Source organism: Pseudopipra pipra, chromosome 3, assembly GCF_036250125.1.
Source record: "Pseudopipra pipra isolate bDixPip1 chromosome 3, bDixPip1.hap1, whole genome shotgun sequence".
NCBI classification, from domain to species: Eukaryota; Metazoa; Chordata; class Aves; order Passeriformes; family Pipridae; genus Pseudopipra; species Pseudopipra pipra.
Genome location: NC_087551.1, coordinates 91,832,916 through 91,854,717, shown reverse-complemented (window position 1 = coordinate 91,854,717; position 21,802 = coordinate 91,832,916).

Below are 21,802 nucleotides of genomic sequence, written 5' to 3'. Positions count from 1 at the left end.
CTTAATGCAGGAAGCATATGGGGCATTACCCACAATAATAACCCCACTGAATGTCTCTACCAGCAGTGATGACGGGAAAGCCAACAGGCCAGTCTGGAGTTCCCTTTCATAAGGGAAATTCCGCAGGAGTTACGGGACTTGTATAATAATAGTCTTATTCTAGGATATTTTCCTATATGAACTTCATGTTCGGGTTATGGGCTTGAGGAAACATTTTTTTAAAGAAAGAAGTTAACATTTCTGAATAGCAATTCAAGAATATGTCGATTCAGATTTAATTTCAAATTGTCTTGGTTTTGGGATTATAGATTCAGACTTTCGATCTTATCAGATTGTATTTTTTCATGCATTTCATTTTTTTTAAAGCGTTTTAGTTCATTTAAATTTATTTAGCAGATCCATCTTTGGAGGAGGAAATCCCAATGTTATTAAATTCAAGGACTCAAAGAAAGGAAGGTAGAAAAAATATGTGTTACTTGGAAAAATCTGTTGATTAATACTGAAGGGCTCTCAAACCAATTTAAAATTAAGATTAATCTGAATCCATATAATATACGGAAAATCATTCTAAAATTGCAACTTGAGAAGCTATATTTTAGTCCTGAAAAGCTTTGTTTCTTCTGCTACAACACAGGGAATGTATATTTGCACTCTGAATTATATAAACAACTCATACTCCAAATTATTTTTTTAGAGCTTTCATTAACTGTACAGTAATACTTTTTAAATATTATATATCAGCATTTTTTTGGAATACAAGAGTCACAATATAAAAATGCTATACCAACCGTATCAAATAATCACTTAGCTAAAGAATAGGTAAATTTTGGGGGGTTTATAGCGCTTCCTTCAGTTTTGGAATATTTCCAAAGAGTTTTTTGCACCTAATTTCCCTTTCTCATGTAACACATCAGTTAGTCTTTATTTTCTTCTGCTATTGTTTTAGCCAGACCGTGCTGCCCATTTCATAGTGTGTGGTATTGTTTATATTCTGCTCTCAGACTGGGACAAAGCAATCCATTGCCCTCGCAGTGGCAAATACAGAATTTCCAGTGCTCAGTGGAAGTGCTATTCTAAGGCAAGTTTCTTGCTGGGCCAGACAATGTCTCTACACTGCACAGCACAGATTGAAGATTAGTACAAATGCACAGATTTCACAGTGTTTCCATAAAATTTTATGGCAAAACCAGTCTAGATATTCCCCTACTCTCCTTCTAGCCACGAAATATTTGCCAAGCAATCACTGAGATAACGTGTCAAAACCAGACCATGAAAACTGCTATTTGTTTTCTCTTCTCTGAAGTACAAAAAGTAAAAAGTACAAAAAAAGATAAAGGCACAAAAAGCACAAAAAATTAAAGGTGTTTAAAAAGTAAATTATTAAACTGAAAATAAGTATTGATAGCTACTCAAAGATATCTATTAACAAAGCCGAGGGCCTTAGAGACTGTAAGTTGGGGTAAATATGACTTCCTATTGGTACCATGCTTCTGTAATAGGGAATGCTGCACCACCAGACAGCCCTCTGCAGTGGCATTGGAGCTGTAGCCAATAAACTTGTCCGGAGGCTTACATATCTAAAGCTGCAAAAAAAAATTTTGCTAGTGCTAGATCCTATGTTTTTGATTATGTATAACTTTCCTCCCATTATATGTGCTCAGGTATTGTAAGAAAGATTTAAGTGATATACTGCAGGAGAGTTGAAAATACTTTTATTTTCTTAAAACTTCGGAAAATTATATTAAACACTGTGATTTGGAACTGATGATTTGGAATCCTTTAAAATCCTTTAAAATCCTTTAAAAATGAGGAATTCAAGGACACCTGTATATGGGGATGAAAGAGTAAAAAAATGCAAGCTAGGACCACTAACTACGCTTCTGTATAAGCCACACTCTGCTTAAGGATACAAATAAGTAGAGCTTTGCTCTGGAGCAGAGCTTGCTTCTTTTGTCTTTTCTAGTTATGAAGAGTTCCCAACAACAATACTACAAGACCAGGAGAGGAGAAGGCTCCCAGTGCTATATTTTAGTGTAGTGAATAGTTATAACCACAGAGACTGAATGGTATCTTGATGCCAAATCTTAAGGTTTTTTCAGTTTTCAAATTTCACTTCTACTAATGGTTTAACTGTTGCTTCCTTGTAATAGTACAGTAATGAATGCATGTCAAATACCTACAGGGAAGATGCAATGGAAATTTGTTTAATCTACTTTAAACACCAAACAGTTACAGATGCAATAAAGTAATAACATTAAAGAGAACAGTAGATTTCAGAAAACAGCATCAATAGTACATTGTGATTATAAGGATTCCTCTTGATGAACTCTGCTCTCACACAGATCAATACCTCTGTATGAATTGTCATTGCATTACATTTTAAATTAAGCGATTTTTATCCCCTCGATTTTTCTGGATCTAATTAATGCAATGTGAAGCAGGATATAAGTTCACTACATGAATTACACCATTTCTGACATCCAGTGGTCCTATTTCAGGCATGCAGAACAGACAAAATCAGGTTATCATCAGGATCAAAGGTTTTGTGACAATAAGGGGTAAAACACAGATTGTTCACAGAAGATGGAAACTAAGATGGTTTGCTAATTAAACACCATAGCATTAAAACTAATGTTAGGACTCAAAATTTCTGGGATATGTACTTGATGGGAAGTGATCACAGCCCCAAGTGTGTCAGAGTTCAAGAAACATCTGGATGATGCTCTTCGTCATATGGTTTAGTTTTAGGTAGTCCTGTAAGGAGTAGGAAGTTGGATTTGATAATCCTCATGGGTCCCTTCCAACTTGAGATATTCTCTGATAATATCAACTCACTTTTGATATAAACTGCTGCAGAAGTGTTTGGTAAGGTCCAAAACATACTCCAAATTGTATTGTAAGCAGCTGTCAAATTGTCACACTGTCAGTCACCTGACATGATTGACTCAATCACTATTTTTCAGCCAATTATAAATACTGTTGAAATACATACATAATATGTCAGAAGATGCTCCTGCAAATCACAGAATCACAGAATAGGTAAAGTTGGAAGGGACCACGGTGGGTCCAACCTCCCTGCTCAAGCAGGGTCAACGTAGAGTACATGGCGCAGAATTGCATCCAGATGATTTTTGAGTATCTCCAATGAGGGAGACACAGCAACATTTCTGGACATCTATTCCAGTGTGTAGTCATGTGTGGTCACTTCCTCATATTCAGGTGGAACTTCCTGGCATCGGTTTCTGCTCGTTTCTTCTTGTCCTATTGCTTGGCACTGCCAAGAAGAGCCTGGCTTTATACTTTTGACACCCCCCCTTCAGATACTTATAGACATGTATGAGGTCCACTCTCTTCTTAAGGCTGAACAGGCCCAGCTCCCTCAGCCTTTCCTCATAAGAGAAATGCTCCAGCCCCTTAATCATCTTTGTAGCCCTCCACTGGATGTGCTCCAGGACCTCCATATCACTCTTGTACTGAGGATCCCAGAACTGGACACAGCAGCCCAGATGAGACCTTGGTAGGGCTGCCAATGCTCTTCCTAATGCATCCCAGGATACCATTGGCCTTCTTGGCACAAGGGCACACTTCTGGTTCATGAACATGTTGTCTACCAGGACCCCAAGGTTATTTCCTGAAATGTCTAGTGTTTTATGTGTCCTAGCATTCTCATCTGTATATCTGGGCTTTACTAGTCTAATTCTTAAGTGTTAGAAATATACTGGTAAATACCCAGCCTCCCTGGGATCCAGTCTCAGTGAAATCTTGCAGCAAGTTCCACCAGTTAACCATGACTGGTATGAAGAAACATTTCCATACGTCACTTTTCCAATTGCTGCCAAGAAATCACTCAGTTTTTCCTTCTTTCTTTCAGCCAGTTGATCTTTCTACGGAACAAGGTGATCCACCCAAACCTAGCAGCTGCAACTTGCTGTGATTCACACTGAGAGGAATGTGGTGTTACATGGGATTTTGTACAGAGGCAAAAGCAAACCTATGGTTTGGAGGGCTGATCTACAACACACACCGGGGCTTTCTCTGTAGTCAGATTCTAAGTAACCTGTAGAACTAGTTTGCAGTTTGAAAGTGGAGGAGTTAAGTGCCACTGAAGTATTTTTTTAAGGGCCACAGGTGTTTTTAAAGTAATTGTCTGTATTCCTTTGATGCGCTTTGCCTGAAGGCTAATGACTGTAAACATTCTTGCATTATAGAAGTCTTCATTAGCAGATCGTTACCGATTGTCTTGGAAGAAAAAAAATGTAAGAGCTGTATGGCTTGAAGGAAACAAAGCCTTTTTTCTTCTCCCCTTTTTTTCTTTTTTTAATTTTTTTTGAGAGTGCTGAATGTGATGATGTTTTGGCTGCTGCTTCTGTTTGATAACGCTTTGTGTTTCACGTGCTTTTCCCAGTGATATTATGAAACAGCTATGTTTTTGTGGCACCAGGAAGTTATGAGGTTTGCAAGGCAAAAATTGGATGCTTATAATGCCACTGTCTTTTTTTTTTTCCTTTTCTTTTTTTTCTTTTTTTTTTTTTTGAGATCAAATTGTCTTCTAAGGAGTTTATTCACATTCTACAGATTTGTTCAAAGTTGTGAAATCTGGCTCAGTCAGTAGCATGGACTGCTTCAGTTGCTTTCCCCAGCTCTGGCCAGCTAATGTTGATAGTCTTAATTGACTGTGTTGTGGACTTTTATGAGTTTCTACCACAAGATATAGCTACAATCATTAGGAATAGATTCATCCTGGAAAACACAACATACATGGCAAATGTTCACCCTGTACTTGAGAGGTTGACTATGAATACATTCATTCCATGTGCTTTTGAGTATAAAGTGTCCATTATGTGATCTCTTGAAAGCTAAAGAGTAGCTAATTTTTTCCAAAATATCTTTGAAGGTTTTGCCCTTTTGTCGTTCTGGAACATTTGAAGGAGACGAGTGTGGAGTTTCTTTTTTTTCCCCGAGAAATAAATCTCTGCGGAAAGATATTGGTACAAAGTAATTTTTCTTCAGTCTTACTCAGGGAAATTTTAAAAATAGTGTTAACTGAGTAATAAGTGTAAAATGGAACAAATGCATTAAAACGACATGCATTAGAACATTCTGAAAATGAAAAAGAAGTACATAAAAAGAGAGCAGGAACTTACAGACAATACAAGGCATTAGCAGGCTTTTAAAAATGAATTATTGATAGTTATGTAGACAAAACTTTTTCTGTATCTACTAATCAGTGGCAGCACAGATAACCCTTTCCCAAACTTTATTACCTTAATAGTAGTTTTGGCCTGGTATCACAACTGCTGTCAGCAAAGGCAAAAAGCATGCAGAGCTGTTTCACTTCTAGATGTACCAAAGCAGCTACTCCACCTTTGCTCAACAGAAATGATCTCTGCATGCTCACAAACTCTGCTATTGATTTGTGCTCCTTTCTGAGAAATTTGACATTGTGGAGTGCTAGCACCCAAATCTTTCAACGTGGAAGTTCTTCATCACCAAGGTAAGTAAGGAAGCTACAGTTTCAGTAGCTGAAGCTTCTGGCATATGTCAGATTTTAATTATCTCCATCTTGTAATGACTGCTAATCTCCTCACTTTGAGCCTTACTGTATCTGCTGGTCTCTGCTTCCTCTATCTGAAAAAAAGCAGTGTTGGAATCTATAACTATCCACATTCTTGAAAGATGCTAAAATATATATTATATTTAGGCTTCATATGTTAAGCTAAGAGTAACCTCCAGGAAGACTTGGTAGCCTGTCTTTCACAGGTTGGAGCTGATTTTCCCTCAATGAATTCAAAGTTCATTTGCTATTTTAAGAGAATCTAGTAAGATTTTATTCTATGAGAGGGCAGTACAGTGGGGAAACAGTGAGGTTTGGCTTGCAGCCAGAATTAGCTGGAGAATTTCTGGGTTTTGGTTGCACTTGCAGCAATAGCAGATTAGTCTATGCTGAGAGATCTACCAAGGTCTGCACAAAATTAGAAAACCAAGTCTGCTTTTGGTGAAAACTCCTCTACCATGTCAAAACCTGCTTAGGTATTCTCTGTGCAATCCACCACTACCTGTCTCCCTCAGACATCTGATGGCCGGATCATAGCAAAGCCACCTGAGAAGAACATTTATTTTGATCCTTTGGATGAGTTTTCTTGAACATATGAAAATGGAAACAAAGACAGAGGAAGAAGGGAAAAAGTCTAGAAACTTCATTCTCTTCATTGTTTCTACATAGTCTAGTAATTATTGAAGAGTTAAATGCCTGGATTTTAATATACATGGCAAAACATATTTCCATTAATATTTGTGAATCACCTACAATTATGAAAGAGTTTTGTTGCCTCTGATTTTTTTGCCAAATCTCTTCCAGGTGGACTATTTTTTGTCATAGGAGCCTCCCATGAACATTTTATGTTTAAGCATAAATTTATACTAATTTATTTGGGGTTTATATCAGTATCTCATTTTAGCTCATGACATTTTTCCTTAGTTAAAACAATACAAATCTCAGCAGCTTCTGACAGTAAAGAGAACTGCAGAGTTCCTATGGATAGTGAAAGTCATATTTTTTTAAACAAAAAAGCTTTATGCGTATGTCAATACTATTGATAAGTGTTTCATGTCACAGTAGTTAGTGCATAAATATCCATTAAATTTTGGGTTACTGTAAGGGATCTCAATCATCATTTCGTAGCTTTTTTTTTGTCTTTGTACACACAATTTGTATATTTGTGTTTTATACTGACTAACTTTTAACAGAGTAAAGGTATTTGCATATATAAGTCAAATTTAGAAATGGGAAACCTGAGAATGCTATTTCATGGAAACAGCATCAGGAAATTGTAGAGAAATAAATATTATATTTCATCTCTGACCATGAGGTCATAGTACACCCAGTTATGAAAAGTCATTTATAAACTACTACCTCTGCGGTTTTGAGGGAGGGGAGAGTATTCTTAGCTTGCACCCTGCAAATCACAAAACTAAAGGATTCACTCTTATAGGATAAAATTTGTGAATTATATTAGTCTAAGACTGGATAGTGTTCTTAAAAGCAGGGTTACATTATTAAAATAAATACGTACATTGAAAGCTGCACTGGGACAAGCGGAAGAAGTTATTTTCACCACAGGAAGAAATCCTCAGACCAAGCACCCTCTTTTCAAAGTGTGATTGTGGAATGTAGCAGCTGCTCAAGATTCTGCTAACTGTGGGAGATTCATGACCAGTAGATTAATTTGCTTTTCACCAATTATAATTTATCTTACATCGGACTGTTTACAATTACTCTGTCATCTACATGCATTAGCACCAGGTTAACGTGCAAACCATGTACTAAATTACGTCCTGGATAAATCTCTCCTGCTAAATACCACAGTCCTTGTCCTTACTTCCTGAGAATAACCTTTGATCTTCACATCAACAAAAAAAATAATTACTATCTCTGTCTAACCCAGGACAAGTCATTTCACTCCTAAATAATTGCACAGCTGGAGACAGATGTGTTCTTCTCCCTGGGTAGACCCTTCAGGGCCTGCCATGAGGCTTTATATCATACTTGTCATTCGTTTATCAGTGTCCAAATGTTGTACACTGGAAATGTGTGTAGAACATTCTCAGAATTTCAAACAATAACAAGTCAGAATGGGGGAGGGGGCAGAAAAGGCTGCAGGGAAAAATAGAAGTCTCCCAGCTGTGCAAACTTAAGTAGCTGTATTAGCGGAAAATGCACTCCAAAAGTCACATTTTTGCCATCCTCAGCAAAAGTGGATTCAAGGAATACATTACCAAATTTTAAATCCAGTGCCAGACTAATGAAAAAATGTTTCAAATCTTCCTTTAGAATGTATAAAGATATCCAGACTCTGGTATTCTATTCAGAGAAGTCTTGCAATTTTTTTTTTCCCACAAATACCTGGTGTTTTCTGATTGGATTGTAGAACACAAAGGACTCCTAATATCTTTCATTTTTTTCAGTGAAAGAAGATTTTTCTGTGAAGTATAATGTTTGATTCTGGTTTTACTTTACTTTTACCTTCATGTCTCCTTTAGGCACTGTGGCTTTTTGTTCCTTAATCGTATAAAAGACTGTATTATTTTTGTAACATTAAGAAAACAAATTAAATAAGCAATATGATTCAAAGAAATTATGTATCTAAAATAATTTTTGATAATATAATAAAAAGAAAGAATTTAAAGGAGAACAAAAATAGAAAATACAGATTAAAGAAATATTTTTGATAATAACTTGTGAAATTCAATATCACAATCAATATGACTATCACAATCAATGATATGGCTACTGATATAAAGTTTATTGCAGTTAAGCTTAATAAACATAGTTATATATCCTAGGAGAAATATAAAGATCTTCTAAGCCAATTTAATGTGCCAACTCATATTAAAGAAAATTTTAAACAATATTCTGAGATCAAATGTCGTATGAATTTGATCCAATATGACATGTACAACTCAAAATGAAAAAGAAACATGATATTAAGCGGTATGAATAATTAATTTTTTTTCTTTAATTCAAAAATCAGTAGGATTCAATTAGAAAATGTCAGTCATCTCTAAATGAGGGAAGAGTTGCCCAGTTGTGTTCATATTTGTTTTTCCTCTTCTTCACAACCATTTACGTTGTCATCAGTCTTCCCTGGTCTCTGCAGGAAGCATGGACAGTCCTGGGTTGCTGCTCCTTTGTTCATGCACAACCATTTTCACCTGAGAGTGGCATCTTTCCTAAGTCGCTTAAAACATCAGAGTGAAAATAAGTGGGAAAACAATCTGGAGGGGAAAAAATGAATTGGTCTATTTTCAAATGGCCATGTTCAATTGGCTACTCTTTCTATACTCTGCTATTTGAGAAGTCTGGACAGACCAGCCTTCTCTGGCTGAAACAAAGATCTCATGCTTGCTGACACTCTTTTTCATCCTGGAGGTAGTTCTATCTCCCTCTATTAGTAGAAACTACACCTATGAATAAAACGACCAAGCTCACTCTGTGGCTCAAAGGACAGATGGTGATGTCCATAGAGCTAAGTCCACTATGGATTCCAATCTCCTTTGCAGAATGGCCTCACCCATTTTGCCTCTTGGAAGCAGTCGTCTAGCACATACCATCCCAGAACTGAGCCTATGAGAGAGTGCTAACTAGCATGAGCCTAAACTGTGTCCAGAGAAAAACACTGCAGTTACTAACCAGCAGTTTGGAGACGGACAGCAGGATGAACACAAAAACAAGACAATACCATGCTCTGTCCTTGTTTAAGTTAGAGCAGACATAGTTACAGTGACTAAAATTGCCATCCTGCTTAATGAGATATATTTCAAGTGTTTAGTGAGGCAAATGGACAAAATTTTGGTGAGCATTTACAGATCTAATGTGCATGGTCTTACAATTTTTTATAGACAATTCTCAAGCACTACAGACAGAAGAAAAACACATTTTTAACTGACAATCATAGAACAGAACTAAAGCTAACAATGCACGACAAGAAGAAAAGGCTCCTTTACTTTTAAGCTGATTGCTGAAATACAGTCATATAAGCAATTCCTTTATTTTCTGCAGTGAAATCTCCTGAAATAGTGAGCTGAGTCTGATGCAGCTACTATGTGAGGTTCTCACATTACATTTGCCAGAGAAATGCAATAAGCTTTCTTGGTCTACATCTCTTTAACATGTCTGTGAATGGGAGGCTTCACAGTGACCACAGGGTTCAGAGTCCAGATTATATATCCTGAACCAACCAGGGAGTATCACATTCTGCATAAAACATTTTTCAGCTAATACGCCAAGCAGTGATACTTTCAAAAGCTTCTAAGGGACTAAAAAATGTAAGTTCTGTTTCCAGCCAGGCCCCTGGTCTGTATAGAATAGGATCACCAAAAAGCTGAGCACCATAACCACAAGGGTTTGCATATCTCACTATCTCAAAGAGTAATCAGCAGGAGTGAAGTTGCTGTCTCTGGGGTCCAGAAACTGAATGGAGAACTGACTGAGCTAATGAGCAGATAGTGCTAAAGCAATTTGGAAGATCCACCAAAGAAGGCCCTGTGTAGCTGGAATTCATGCCATGAATTCCTTTGGTAACTAATATTTTTGCAGTCTTAGCAAAAAATATGGTATTGGTGGTAAAAAGTAATCATGTCAGTGTTCCCCTTTTACCTAAAAAGCTGAGTGTTACAGACCAAGATGTGGTAATCTGGGGTTCAGAGCAGCTTGAGGGGAATACAATCCACATCTCCCACATGAGTTCTTCAACCATGAAGGTAATGACCCTCATAAGCGTATTTTCTCTCCTGTACGATTTAAGCATGCTACTGAAAGAACAATTCTGTCAGACAATATTAGGACCATTTTATCCCAAAATATCCTTGAGAAGAGAAAGTCCACTCGTAGTAGCTACTTAAGGCATATATGACTGAGAATGACAGGTTGTTTGGCACGTACCTGGGAAAGCAGGGAGGGAATGGAGGAGCTGCAGGAACAGTCCATGGGTGGAAGATGACACTGGTTGCCCAGATTCCCATAGGGTGGAGTATGCTGGGCTGAATGCTCAGCTAGATTCCAGGAAGATCTGGCAGTGTCGACTTCAGTTCTTGAGTCACCTGCTACCACAGAGAAAATTTGGGATGCACAGTAGTTTATATGATAGGGTCAGGTGATTTGGCCTCCAAATGGGAGGCCAACTTAAACTGCTCATGAGCAAACAGGGACAGATAGAAAAATGAATGTGCAAATCTTCCATTGTTGAAGTGACTGGAAACTGAAACTTCACAACCACTGGGGTGAAGAAAACATCTTCATTCCTGTGTTTTCCATGCAGTCTAATCTAACATTCTCTGATGTTGGGTTTCCACAGCAGGCTGAGCCAGATGATGGTTCTGCCTATGCTTTGCTCCCACCCTTTCTATTACACTGACCTGAGCATTTGGCTGGTGTTGTGTTGAGCCCAGTCAGCATGCTGAGAGAAAAGCTACCTTTTGTCACATCCATTTTCTGTTGGATTTGCATGCTGAAATGACTCAGCACAGACAGGCCAAACAAACTCTGAAAGGGAGAGGCTCGGACACTGGCAAAGGCTGGGACCTTGGAATAGCTAAGGCAGGTCATGCTTGCACACCAGCCCATTGAATCAGCAAGGAAACAGGTGGGGAATGCTTGGGCTTTGCTGTAAGTGTAGGGCGTCAGGCTACTAAGCAAGTGCAGCCAGTCCTAGAGCTCTCAAGAGAAGGTATTTAAACACTGTTATGGAACTTTACTGGAAGAAATTAGACTTCAGGCAACTGAGAATTCAATGATGCCTATGTTAACATTTATCTGAATTTATGTTTGGATGATGTTTTTTGCAGCAGTTAATTAGCATGTGGTTTCCTATATCAGTTTGAGATTTCTAACTCCTGATATCAAAATTACTTTTGAAAATATGATGGAAGTCCCTGATTTTCTTGGGTATCTTTGAGAATTTTAGATCTTCTATTTCTAAACCATTCAAGGCTAATTGTAAATGCTGTAATAACTTCTATTGTACAAGAGACTCCTGATTCAAACTGCTATACAGGACTAAGTACCATATTATCCAGTACTGAGCTAGAGCTTTCTTGGAAGACTTATTATCATTATGAATGTCGTAAGTTCTCTTTGCACATAACTATTATTTCCATAGTGCTAGAGTAAGTGGACATTTCTATGAACATTTTTTTCATTATATAACTTACAGTGCTTACTTTTTTAACTTAGTTTCAGACAATCTTGTCTCCCGGTTCTTAAGAAAGACATTTGTGGTGGGTTGACCTTGGCTGGATGCTGTGTGCTCACCAAGCCACTCTATCACTTCCCTTCCCAGCCTGACAGGGGTGAGAGAATAAGACATAAAATGACTCATAGGCCAGGATAAAGCAGTTTACTAAAGCAAAAGCAAATGTTTGTGCATTCACAAGTAAAGAGAAAAATAACAAAGTTTATTCTCTACTTCCCATTAGCAAGTGGTGTTCAGCTACTTCTCAGGAAGCAGGGCTCCCGCACATGGAGTGGTTGTTCCAGAAGGCAAACACTGTAAACAATGAATGCCCCCCCACCTTCCTCATCCTTTCCTTAACTTTTATATCTGAGCTGACATCATATGGTATGGAATATCGTTTTGCTTAGTTTGGGTCACCTGGTCCACTTGTGTCCCCTCCCAGGATCTTGCCCGCCTCTCTGCCCTCCTGCCCCTCTATGGTGGGTGCAGGGGGGAGGAATGTCGGGGAGACAGTGCTGATGCTGTGCCAGCTCTGCTTAGCAGGACCAAAACACTGTTGTGTTATCAACACCTTTCTAACTATCAATGCAAAGCACAGAACTGTGAGAGCTGCTGTGGGAAAATGAACTCCATCTCAGCCAGACCCAATAAAACATTATAAAAAACCCAATCCATAATGTCTGATTCTTCATAAGGTACTTTCATCCAAATCTTGGTTAGACTCCAAGGACCATCCAGCAAAGCCAGCAGTCTGCCATGCTCATACTTTTACTTATTCTTCAGACCTTCTGAAATGTCTGAAATGCAAGTAGTAGCAGTGACAGCACAAATGTGTTAGGCAAAAGGACAATAGAGGATCATATCTTTATGTATTTTTATGCATTGTAGTTTATTATTAATCATATCTTCCTGTGGGTGTCAGAGCCTTGAGAAGTGAGAAAAAATCTAAATATCAGGTAAAAAACCCAAAACATAAGAAGAAGGATTCTAACTTCTCAAAATCTATTTCAACAGCAGTAAACCGGAAAAAGTCATTGGAGCCAAAGAGGGGAAAGGGTTTATACTGGGATTCTAATCAGATTTCCATCACTTATTAAAATTCTTAACTTGCAACATATATAGTTTTCATCAAAACAACAAGAGTAAGATTAGAAATAATAGAAATTAAAGATTTTTCAATTGCCAGTACAACCCATGGGACTAAAATCTGAGCTTTTTGCATCTTTCCATTATTTAGCATTGAGATAAATGCTTACTGTTGGATAAATTCTGAATTCAAGTTTTCTTTCTGTGTGCACAGCACTGTATGATATGGGAAAGCTTTATTTTTCATTGTTGCAATGAGATGACAGTGTCAAATCTCTAGGCGATACCAGTCAAATATAATAAAGCTGCTCCAAAATGCCGCAGCTGCAGATCTAGCCCAAGAACCGAAGCTTCAAGTCTTATGTGTGACACCTCAAAGCAAAGCAATTTTACAGTAGTAAAAAAATACAAGCCCAAACACTGTTGTTTTCATGCAAAGACGTCAATTTGATCTGATACATGTGGACCAAACACCTGTGCTCAACAATCCCAAAATAACAGCAAAACTTGTCTGAAGGAGGACAAGGGAGCCCTGAGGTATACGCTACATTTGCAGTACTTCAGGAAGAAGTCTTGTTCAACTCTTGATCACTCTATACTTCATACACTGTCTGGAAGAAGCCACAAATCAGCCAAGCACAGATACATGGTCCGAGAGACATGGCTTCTTCCATCTGATTTTTACCTATCTTCCAGGGAATTCAGAAAGCTGAAAGCAAAATGTAGAGCTTGAGACCATCCCATTTTGTTCTGACCTTTCCAGCTTTATACTGAGTCCATAAACCAGCTAGTTTTATTTAGCAGTGCTTTGTTTATTTGAAATAGATAGAGGGAAAAAAGGCTAACATCCTTTCCAAAGGCCAATCTGTACCCCAACGAGACATTTGTTTTGTTTATACATGCAAGTAAAGCACAAGAACAATAAACATGACATGGAAAGACACACAGATACACAAATGCTGAGAAGATATGTTAACACATAGACATCTAAAATCATTTTGCAGTGATAGTGTGTGAAGGGGGAAATGCAACTTGCAGAACAAATGACGATTCTGGGAAGGGTATAAATCAGTAAAGGGAGAGTTATCATGACTTAGAACTTGTACTAAATCTCATGGTTTAAAGTAATATAAATGCAAAAATAGGTCTTCTTAAATATTCCAGGGTATTTTATGACACACTGGTCTGAAAGAACAGATGGTGATGCAGTGAAATGGACATCTTCATTGACACTCTACGTATAATAAAAGAAGATGTTACATTTCTTCAACTTTGGCCTTGAGCTTTGTACTGCCCAAAAACCAGTGATTTTGCCTTACCTTTCCTCTCTACAAAGTTTATCTTAGAGAGCAATTCAAAGGAAATGGGAGGTAGATTTGTAAATCAGGTCATGAAGAACTGTGATTAGAAAAGGTGCAGAGATATTTGTATGAAAAATAGGCAGTCACACAAGGTTGCCTGCAAGGTTGGCATAAGGACAGATGTGCTAAGAAGTGAGCAGAAACTGGTCAGATAAATAACTGTTCAAACAAGCCTTAGAGTGAAAGGTGGTGAATTTTGATCATCAATGCAAAAAGAAGACGACCTAATGTGTCTGGTACAACAGGCACAGGTGCATATTGGAGACCATGATGGTGGTGGTCATAGGGTTGCACTTCAAGTGCTTAAATACTGAAGAGACATGTGTGATAGAGTCATTAATGTAGATGTATTGAGTATGCATTACAGTTCACCAGCATAAACAGGGTTAGAGCCAGGAAAGTTAAGAGTAAAATTAAGACAAATACGTTTTTGCGGACATCTATGTTCTTCCTTGCAGGCTTTTGGTCCCTTGGGATGTTCTGAGTCTACCATTTGTTGTGCAGGAGATGGAGCAAATATGTATAGCTAGAAACCAACACAAGAACTAAATCCCTTTGGGGATATCACCTCACCAATATTTTAATTGAATGCACAGTCTTCTCACTGGAAGCTATTTAAGACAGTTGTCCTCTTTCTCTTGACCTCTTAGATGAGATCTGCAGTTATATCTACCTTCCTTTTTGATCTGAAAATAATGAAGAAATGATGGCAATGAATATTCTGATCCAGCAAGTTCACCATGATTCTGGACATATGCTTCCAAAGTGAACAATTGTAGATGGCACTGAATGTGCATAAGCCCCAAACCCTTCAGTTTCTAGTGACACTCAATATCCCAATGGAGCTATACAGTAAAGAATATTACTATAACCAACTACATATACTTCTGTTTGGCTTATTCACTCATAGGTCAGTATCATGAGGGAAATAAAGATCTACACAACTGCAATGTATATTTAGGCATTTATTTCTGTTTTCTCCTGCCCTGCACCTTGCATTATCATGTAAACCTCTGCAAAGACTGCTACGATGCAAAGAATCATCCCACTAGGTCACTGATTGGAGAAAGTTCCTTTCAGTTCCAGTGAGCCATCAGCTCTGCCCATTATGTTTTTCATACTTTTTCACAATATGTAGAAAATTCAGAGAACAAGAATAATAATGTTTCATAGACTGGGGAAAGTCACTTGAAGGGAATTAATGCCAAAAAAAAAAAAAAAAGATAGCCTGAGCAAATAACCTTCTTTGTTAATGACTAAAGAAGTTCTTTAGGACGGAAAAAATTAGTATCTTGAACTGAAGTGAGCACATTAGAAAAAAAGGTACCATTTTCTAATGAAAAAATATATCGGATGGCATTTGCATTTGTATATGCAAATAACAAATATGCACACACAAATCTATGAATATATCTGAGCCCTTCATTATTATTAAGGTATTTATCCTCTTAATTCTCCTTTGATATTGGTAAATGTTGTTATTATTGTATTACAAATGAGAACTGAAAGAGGCAAACATATCTTTGAAAATTTTGGTTTATCACAAAAAGAAGTGTATGGTAGATTAGAATTCAGACACAAACCAACAACATCTGCCACAAATCGCACTATTCCTGCTCTGCTGAATGTATCTGAATGTCCAAATGTCTCACAAAACCTAGTTAATATCACTTGTCCTTTATAAATGCAGCACAAATACATGCAGACATGGAATATTTGTTTTCCAGAGTTTCGTAGTGAATCAATGACAGAAGCAGGGAAGCAATCCAGAACTTCTGAGCCCATCTCTTTGTTTTTGTACCAGAGAAATACATGACTCTGGTTTTCCGCCCTTTAAACTGTGCCTGAAGTTTTAATAATTTACATGAAATGAACTGGATATGTGACTTCACATATCAATCCATAGCTTTTCCAAAATTAATTGACTAAATAGTTTTGATAGGCAGCTGTCAGTCACTACTGTATTTTCTTTACTGTCCAGACAGAAATGGAAAGAAAGAACCCATATGTACTAGAACATAGCCAAGAGTTAAGTAAGTTTGATATGAAAATGATACAATTTCCTCTAGGAAAATCGATCCAACCACTTTAGTAATTTGACGATTTATATCTTTGTGCATAAGCAAAGGTTAAATAAGGTTAAAACTTTACTAGCTGGACTGTATTTATACTGTAGTAGACTCTTCAAAATATCTAGCATACAATCTTGACCTTGGAAGAGACTGAGAAGACAAGTGCTGTCAGTGGTTCTTACTCACACAAAACTGAGTCAGCATTGAAAATGTCAGAAGAACTTTTTCTATTTTCATTTAATTCTCTTGGTGTTTTCATTGGAAATATGCGTACATTTCAGCATCAGGCTGCCAAACTTAAGGAATTCTCAGCTCTGCACTGCGTGGTTAACCACTTCACTGCATCTCTGGAGCACTGCATAAAGCAGGTGAGCAGATATGGGATCCTTAGAGGTGCAATGAACCAAAGATAAAAATACTTGGAAATACTCCTGACAGGAAGTTAGTCAGAAGATGGTGCTATTATAACAGAACTTCTAAGGCAGCTGAGGCTCTACAGAATACCAAACCATTCAAGTCAGGATGAAGAGAAAGTAAACCCCAAGTGTAAATTAAAAGTTGAATTCAATGCAAGTTGATGCTCTGCATCTCACTGAATGCACCTTTCAGAAATGTACTCACTGAAACACTCTTTGATTCTATGCCTTGGCTTGCTTGCACTGTTCACATCAAAGGGGAAATGCAAAGGAAAACACACTTTCAGTTGCCATTCACAAACTTTTGCAAACTCGTTTGGATGTTCACTCATTTCAGAGACCATTAAATGATCAACAACCTTTTTATGTGTTTCTACACCATATAGTGTATTTCCTTGTCAAGATGTAGGTTCTGATTGAATTGCTGTTGGTATTGAAAACAACCCAGAAATATGCAGCAATACAGTTGCATGGCCTCTGGAGCAGTATTAGCTCAAATATCTGCATAGAATCACTGTTCTTTGTCATACAAAAATAGCGTTGAAAACACTTCCTTTTCTCTTTCTAAGAGAAAATAATGGAGGTTACCCAACTCTTCATAAACAGAATATTAAATTTTCTGCAATTTGAAAAGATTGAATTGTGACTGTGAAGGAGAAAAAGCTGAAGTTGGTGGGGAAACAAGCAAACAAAAATATAATTGCTAAAACATCTAGTTGCATGTAAATGAGCATGGTACTTACCCCCACAACAAATGGGTGATTAGAAATGTATGAAATTAGAGTAGTTCACAGGAAAGCTAATTGTAGTAATTTATATGATGAGTGATATGGATTCTGCAGGCTTTGGGCAATTGTGGAAACTAGATTATAGAGAAAAATGCAGAACCATTAGGCAGAAAACATCATAAATGGGTTTACTGTCTGACAGAAATCTCTTTCATGCTGGAAAAGCCATAGTGCCATTTTTAATATTAAGAATACAAAGAATGTAGATGTACATAATGAAAATCAAACTGGGGACAGGTGTTCTCATCATGATCCAGGTACATTAATGGAGATATTACCATTCCTGGCTGCACTCCACTGCCCTTCTGAAGGATGTTACTGCATTGAGTAAACTTCTAGTGGAACAATCTGTTAAAAAAATTGCAAAAATCACATCTGTGAGCTGAAACAGCTTTATTGGCCTGGCATTGCTTGAAAGTTCAAGCAGACTGCTCTTCGTGAAGGCTGATAGGCCTTAGTGCTTAGAGTCAGAGCGGTGCTGCGGAACTAATTACTGTAAAGAGAGGATAATAGCTGTGTATTAAATTTAGTTACCTAATTCAAACAATGTAAATACATGCATTTTGCCTGATTTCTGCCTTAACAATTATTATTTGGCTCATTTCTTACAGCTTTTTGAACAGCGAAGGTCGGTTAAGAGAAATGATTCAGAGGAATGAGAGGAAAACATTGTAGGAAATATTTTGCCACACTACTTAGCTATAATAGAGTAAATCCAGAGGAATATTGCTGCTTCTACTGCAGCATGTATTTACATCATGGGAAAAACTAAGAGAATGGTAAAAGAGACAGTCAGTTGAAATGGGGTGTAACATGATTGAAGAGAGGGGTCAAATTCTTTCCTGCCAAAAATGAGCAAACCTCTGTGAAAATGTCAGTGAAGCTTCACTCAGAAATGTCAGGAGAAATTTTAACCAGAGTGGGAATTTCACAATGAATACACTTCTATTTTTGAAATAGAGCCATATCTTTAAGCACTTTCATGATTAAATGGAGGCATTTTCAGTGGGCTTTACTGTGCACTATTCTACGAGATACCTCTCCTGTTTCCTAGCCGGACAGCCCACATGTCTGCACAGTGTTAGAGAAAGGAACCCTGCAGCTTCCAGGCTCCTTTCCACAAATGTGGGCTTCTGGCTCCTCATCTGAGCATACTGGCACCCTGCAGCCACAGCCCCACACAGGGCTTCTGCCATCTATGAACACAATCCTGGCTTCTCTGCCCTGACTGCCACTTCTACAGCACTGGTGTTGGGATCTTTTTAAAAACATTTTAAAAACTGTTTTCATCATAGTTTTGAAAAATTCTAATTAAAGTTTGGGAATTTCCACATTCAGTTCAGTTATGAAGCATGAAAAAATTTTCCCATAATTTTAAGTGACCTTCAGCCGTATTTTGTTGTAGATGGGTTAGAGGAAAGAGTAAAAGCATAAGACCTTGGTTATAAGGAGAAGAAATCAAGCAGTTAATTGTATTCTGGTGTGAATAACATTACCTCACTGTCTAATACGAGTAAACAGAAAGAATCAGAAATATGCTTATGAGTACTTCAAGGGCATTATTAATTTTGATAGATCTGTATGTACATCAATGTATCTGAGAATAGAGATCTGGTCCTTGGATATATGTCCTGAGGTACAGAATATAGGTCCTGCTACTTAGAAATGCTAAAATTTTACTAAATTAAGAGATTTCAAAACATGAAGGGTAACCAGGCTCAGTAATTTTTTAAAAACTCTTTCCTGTATGGGGAATACAAGTTTTTTACTAGCTATATCAATTCCATTTTTAAAGAGGAAACCAATTAGGAAGTTTTGTTTCTTGCTAAATGCACAAATGCTTTTCACAGAAAGGTTTAGTGGAACTCTAAGCACTTACCTACGTGGCTTTATCCACAAGAATTCATACCAAGTCAGCAAACCAAGAAAAATCCAAATGCATGCAAAAAAGAAAGAAAGAGTAAGCAAAAAGATTTCTCAAAGATTCACATCCCAATTAAACAAGTAACTGACTTGGCAGGTCTTGTCTTTGTTCTATCTCTGCAGCATAGTCTATGAAAGAGCATTCCCTGTGGGAGTTGTTAGCCTTGAATAATAAAACAGATAACATGCAGAGAAGGCTGAAAAGAGCCATTGCAGAGGTTAAGGGAGAAACACTAATTTTGGTAAGGAATTCCAGTGGTGGATGTAAAATTCGCTCAAATAAAAGGGAACACACGTTCTTGTGGCAAGACAGCTCAGCAACCAAAAAAATTACCAGGCATGAAAAACTTTATTTTCCAATTAGATCAGTTTAGGGAGTTTGATATATGTAGCATGTTTCTCCACCATGTCTCGTTCAACTTTTGGTCTCTGTGCAGTTGAGTAGCTCCAGGTTCAAGCCTGGCTTTCTCCTTTGTCAAAGAATTTACAGAGGCAGAGATGCCAGAAAGAGCCCCCAGCAAGTTTTCTCCTTACAGTTTAGTCAAAAAGTTTTCTCATTTTCACAAATGTTTCTGCTCACAAGTCAGTTGGAGACCCAGAAGAGACCAGGACAAGTTTTACAGAGAAGATCCTGCTCCCATATCTCTGCTTCAATATTATTCTCTGAGAGCTGTTCCCTACAAAATATGTTGCTCTCATATCTCCAGCTAACATCTGGCCTGAGAACCCCTGCTACACAGATATGAACACAGTCTCAGTCTTAACACATTGCTGAACTTCCCACTGAGCAGGAGTAAAATGTAAGAAGAGGGAGGGATGTAACACTGCCTTCAATTCTACTGGTGTAGATTTATGACCCTGTTGAAAAGGTGCTCCAAAATCTGCTGCAAGATAATCCTGGTTGGTTCCCTAGAAGTAGCTTTAAAATATAACCACCCCCACAGAGGAAAAGTGTGGTCTGTATCCTGCACACAAATAACCATGAAAATAGAAAAATACTTGGTAAATGCAAAATATAGGTCCAGGTAACCCCTAGGACTGCCTATCTTCCCTTAAAGTTATGAGCTGCAGGGACCTGAGTGCCAAGTGTATGCATCACTGGCCAAGAGCGTAGAACAGGGTTTAGGGCACTGGGACACTGGAGATCTGGTTGTCTTCCTTATACTGCCTCTCATCTGCTTTTCTCTTTGCCTTGCCTCTCCACTTTTCTGTACCTGTAAAGTAGAAATACTAATAACACATACTTCTTTTGTAAAGCATTAACATCTGCTAAAGCAATGAAAATATCTTCATTCATATTAATAATAATAATTGATGGTGCCTATCTGAAAGCAAAAATGTACAGGAAGAGAACAGAAAGTATTTAGCTGGAAATATAGCAGTCAGGAGAAGTGTCTGTGTCATGTGTTGCAAATATGGAAAACAGAATACAAAAGGCCCATTTAATTCGCATGAGATTCCCAACTCCTCATGTACCACGTTTGGTGCTGATTTATTTGAATTAAGATGGCAAGTAAACCTCCTCTCGCTGTTTTTCGTTGAATTTTTAGTTTAGTTTTCTTTTGTTTTTAATCAAGTTCTTGCTCAAGCCCTGTGAGTAAGAATTCAGCAACACATTGTAAATCACATTCTGCAAGTTCTGTGACTGCAGACGAGATAGTAAAAGATAATGCTCTGTACTTCACATATGTCTGGTTTGTCATTCAGGCACCACATGTCAGATTCTCCCTATACACAGCTGAAATGTGTGAGCAGAAAAGCTGGTAGAGATTGCAAATAACATCATTTTGAAGTCCTGATAATTTGAATCCTTTAGTTATTGCTGAAACAATTTAAAATCTTATGAATACAAGCCTAAACCATTTTTTAAATTTTTTTGAAACAGGAATTGACAAAAAAACCCGAACAACCAACCAAAAAGAAACAGGAGAAACACAGTCAGCAACCCAACCTTTTCCAAGTAAAAGGTAGGGATAATTATATTCCAAAACAGTAGTGCCTGACATCTCATCATGATAACAGAAGATTTCTCAAAGCTTCACATCCCAAATAAACATTTCAGTAAAACTTTTTTGACAATGTAATTTTTTTTTTTTAAGGTGTCAGGAATTGTCATTGATTATAGTTGCACAGAAAAGGTCTAAAGCAGTGTGACTGTTCTAAACCCACACTGTAGTTTTTGGAGAGAAATAGATGAATTGCAATTAAAAGAGCAATGTCTCTACGTTGTCCCTAAAGAGAGATTCAGTTAGAATGTTTGCAGCATTGGTGTAGCTCACATTGCTCATGCATACACCATTTACCAAAATGAAGCCCCAAATGGTGTGACAATTGACTCCTATAATAATATAAAGACTATAATATAATAATAATAAAAACTATAGAACTACAGTTCTATAGCTTTATATGTGCCAGTATGCAAAA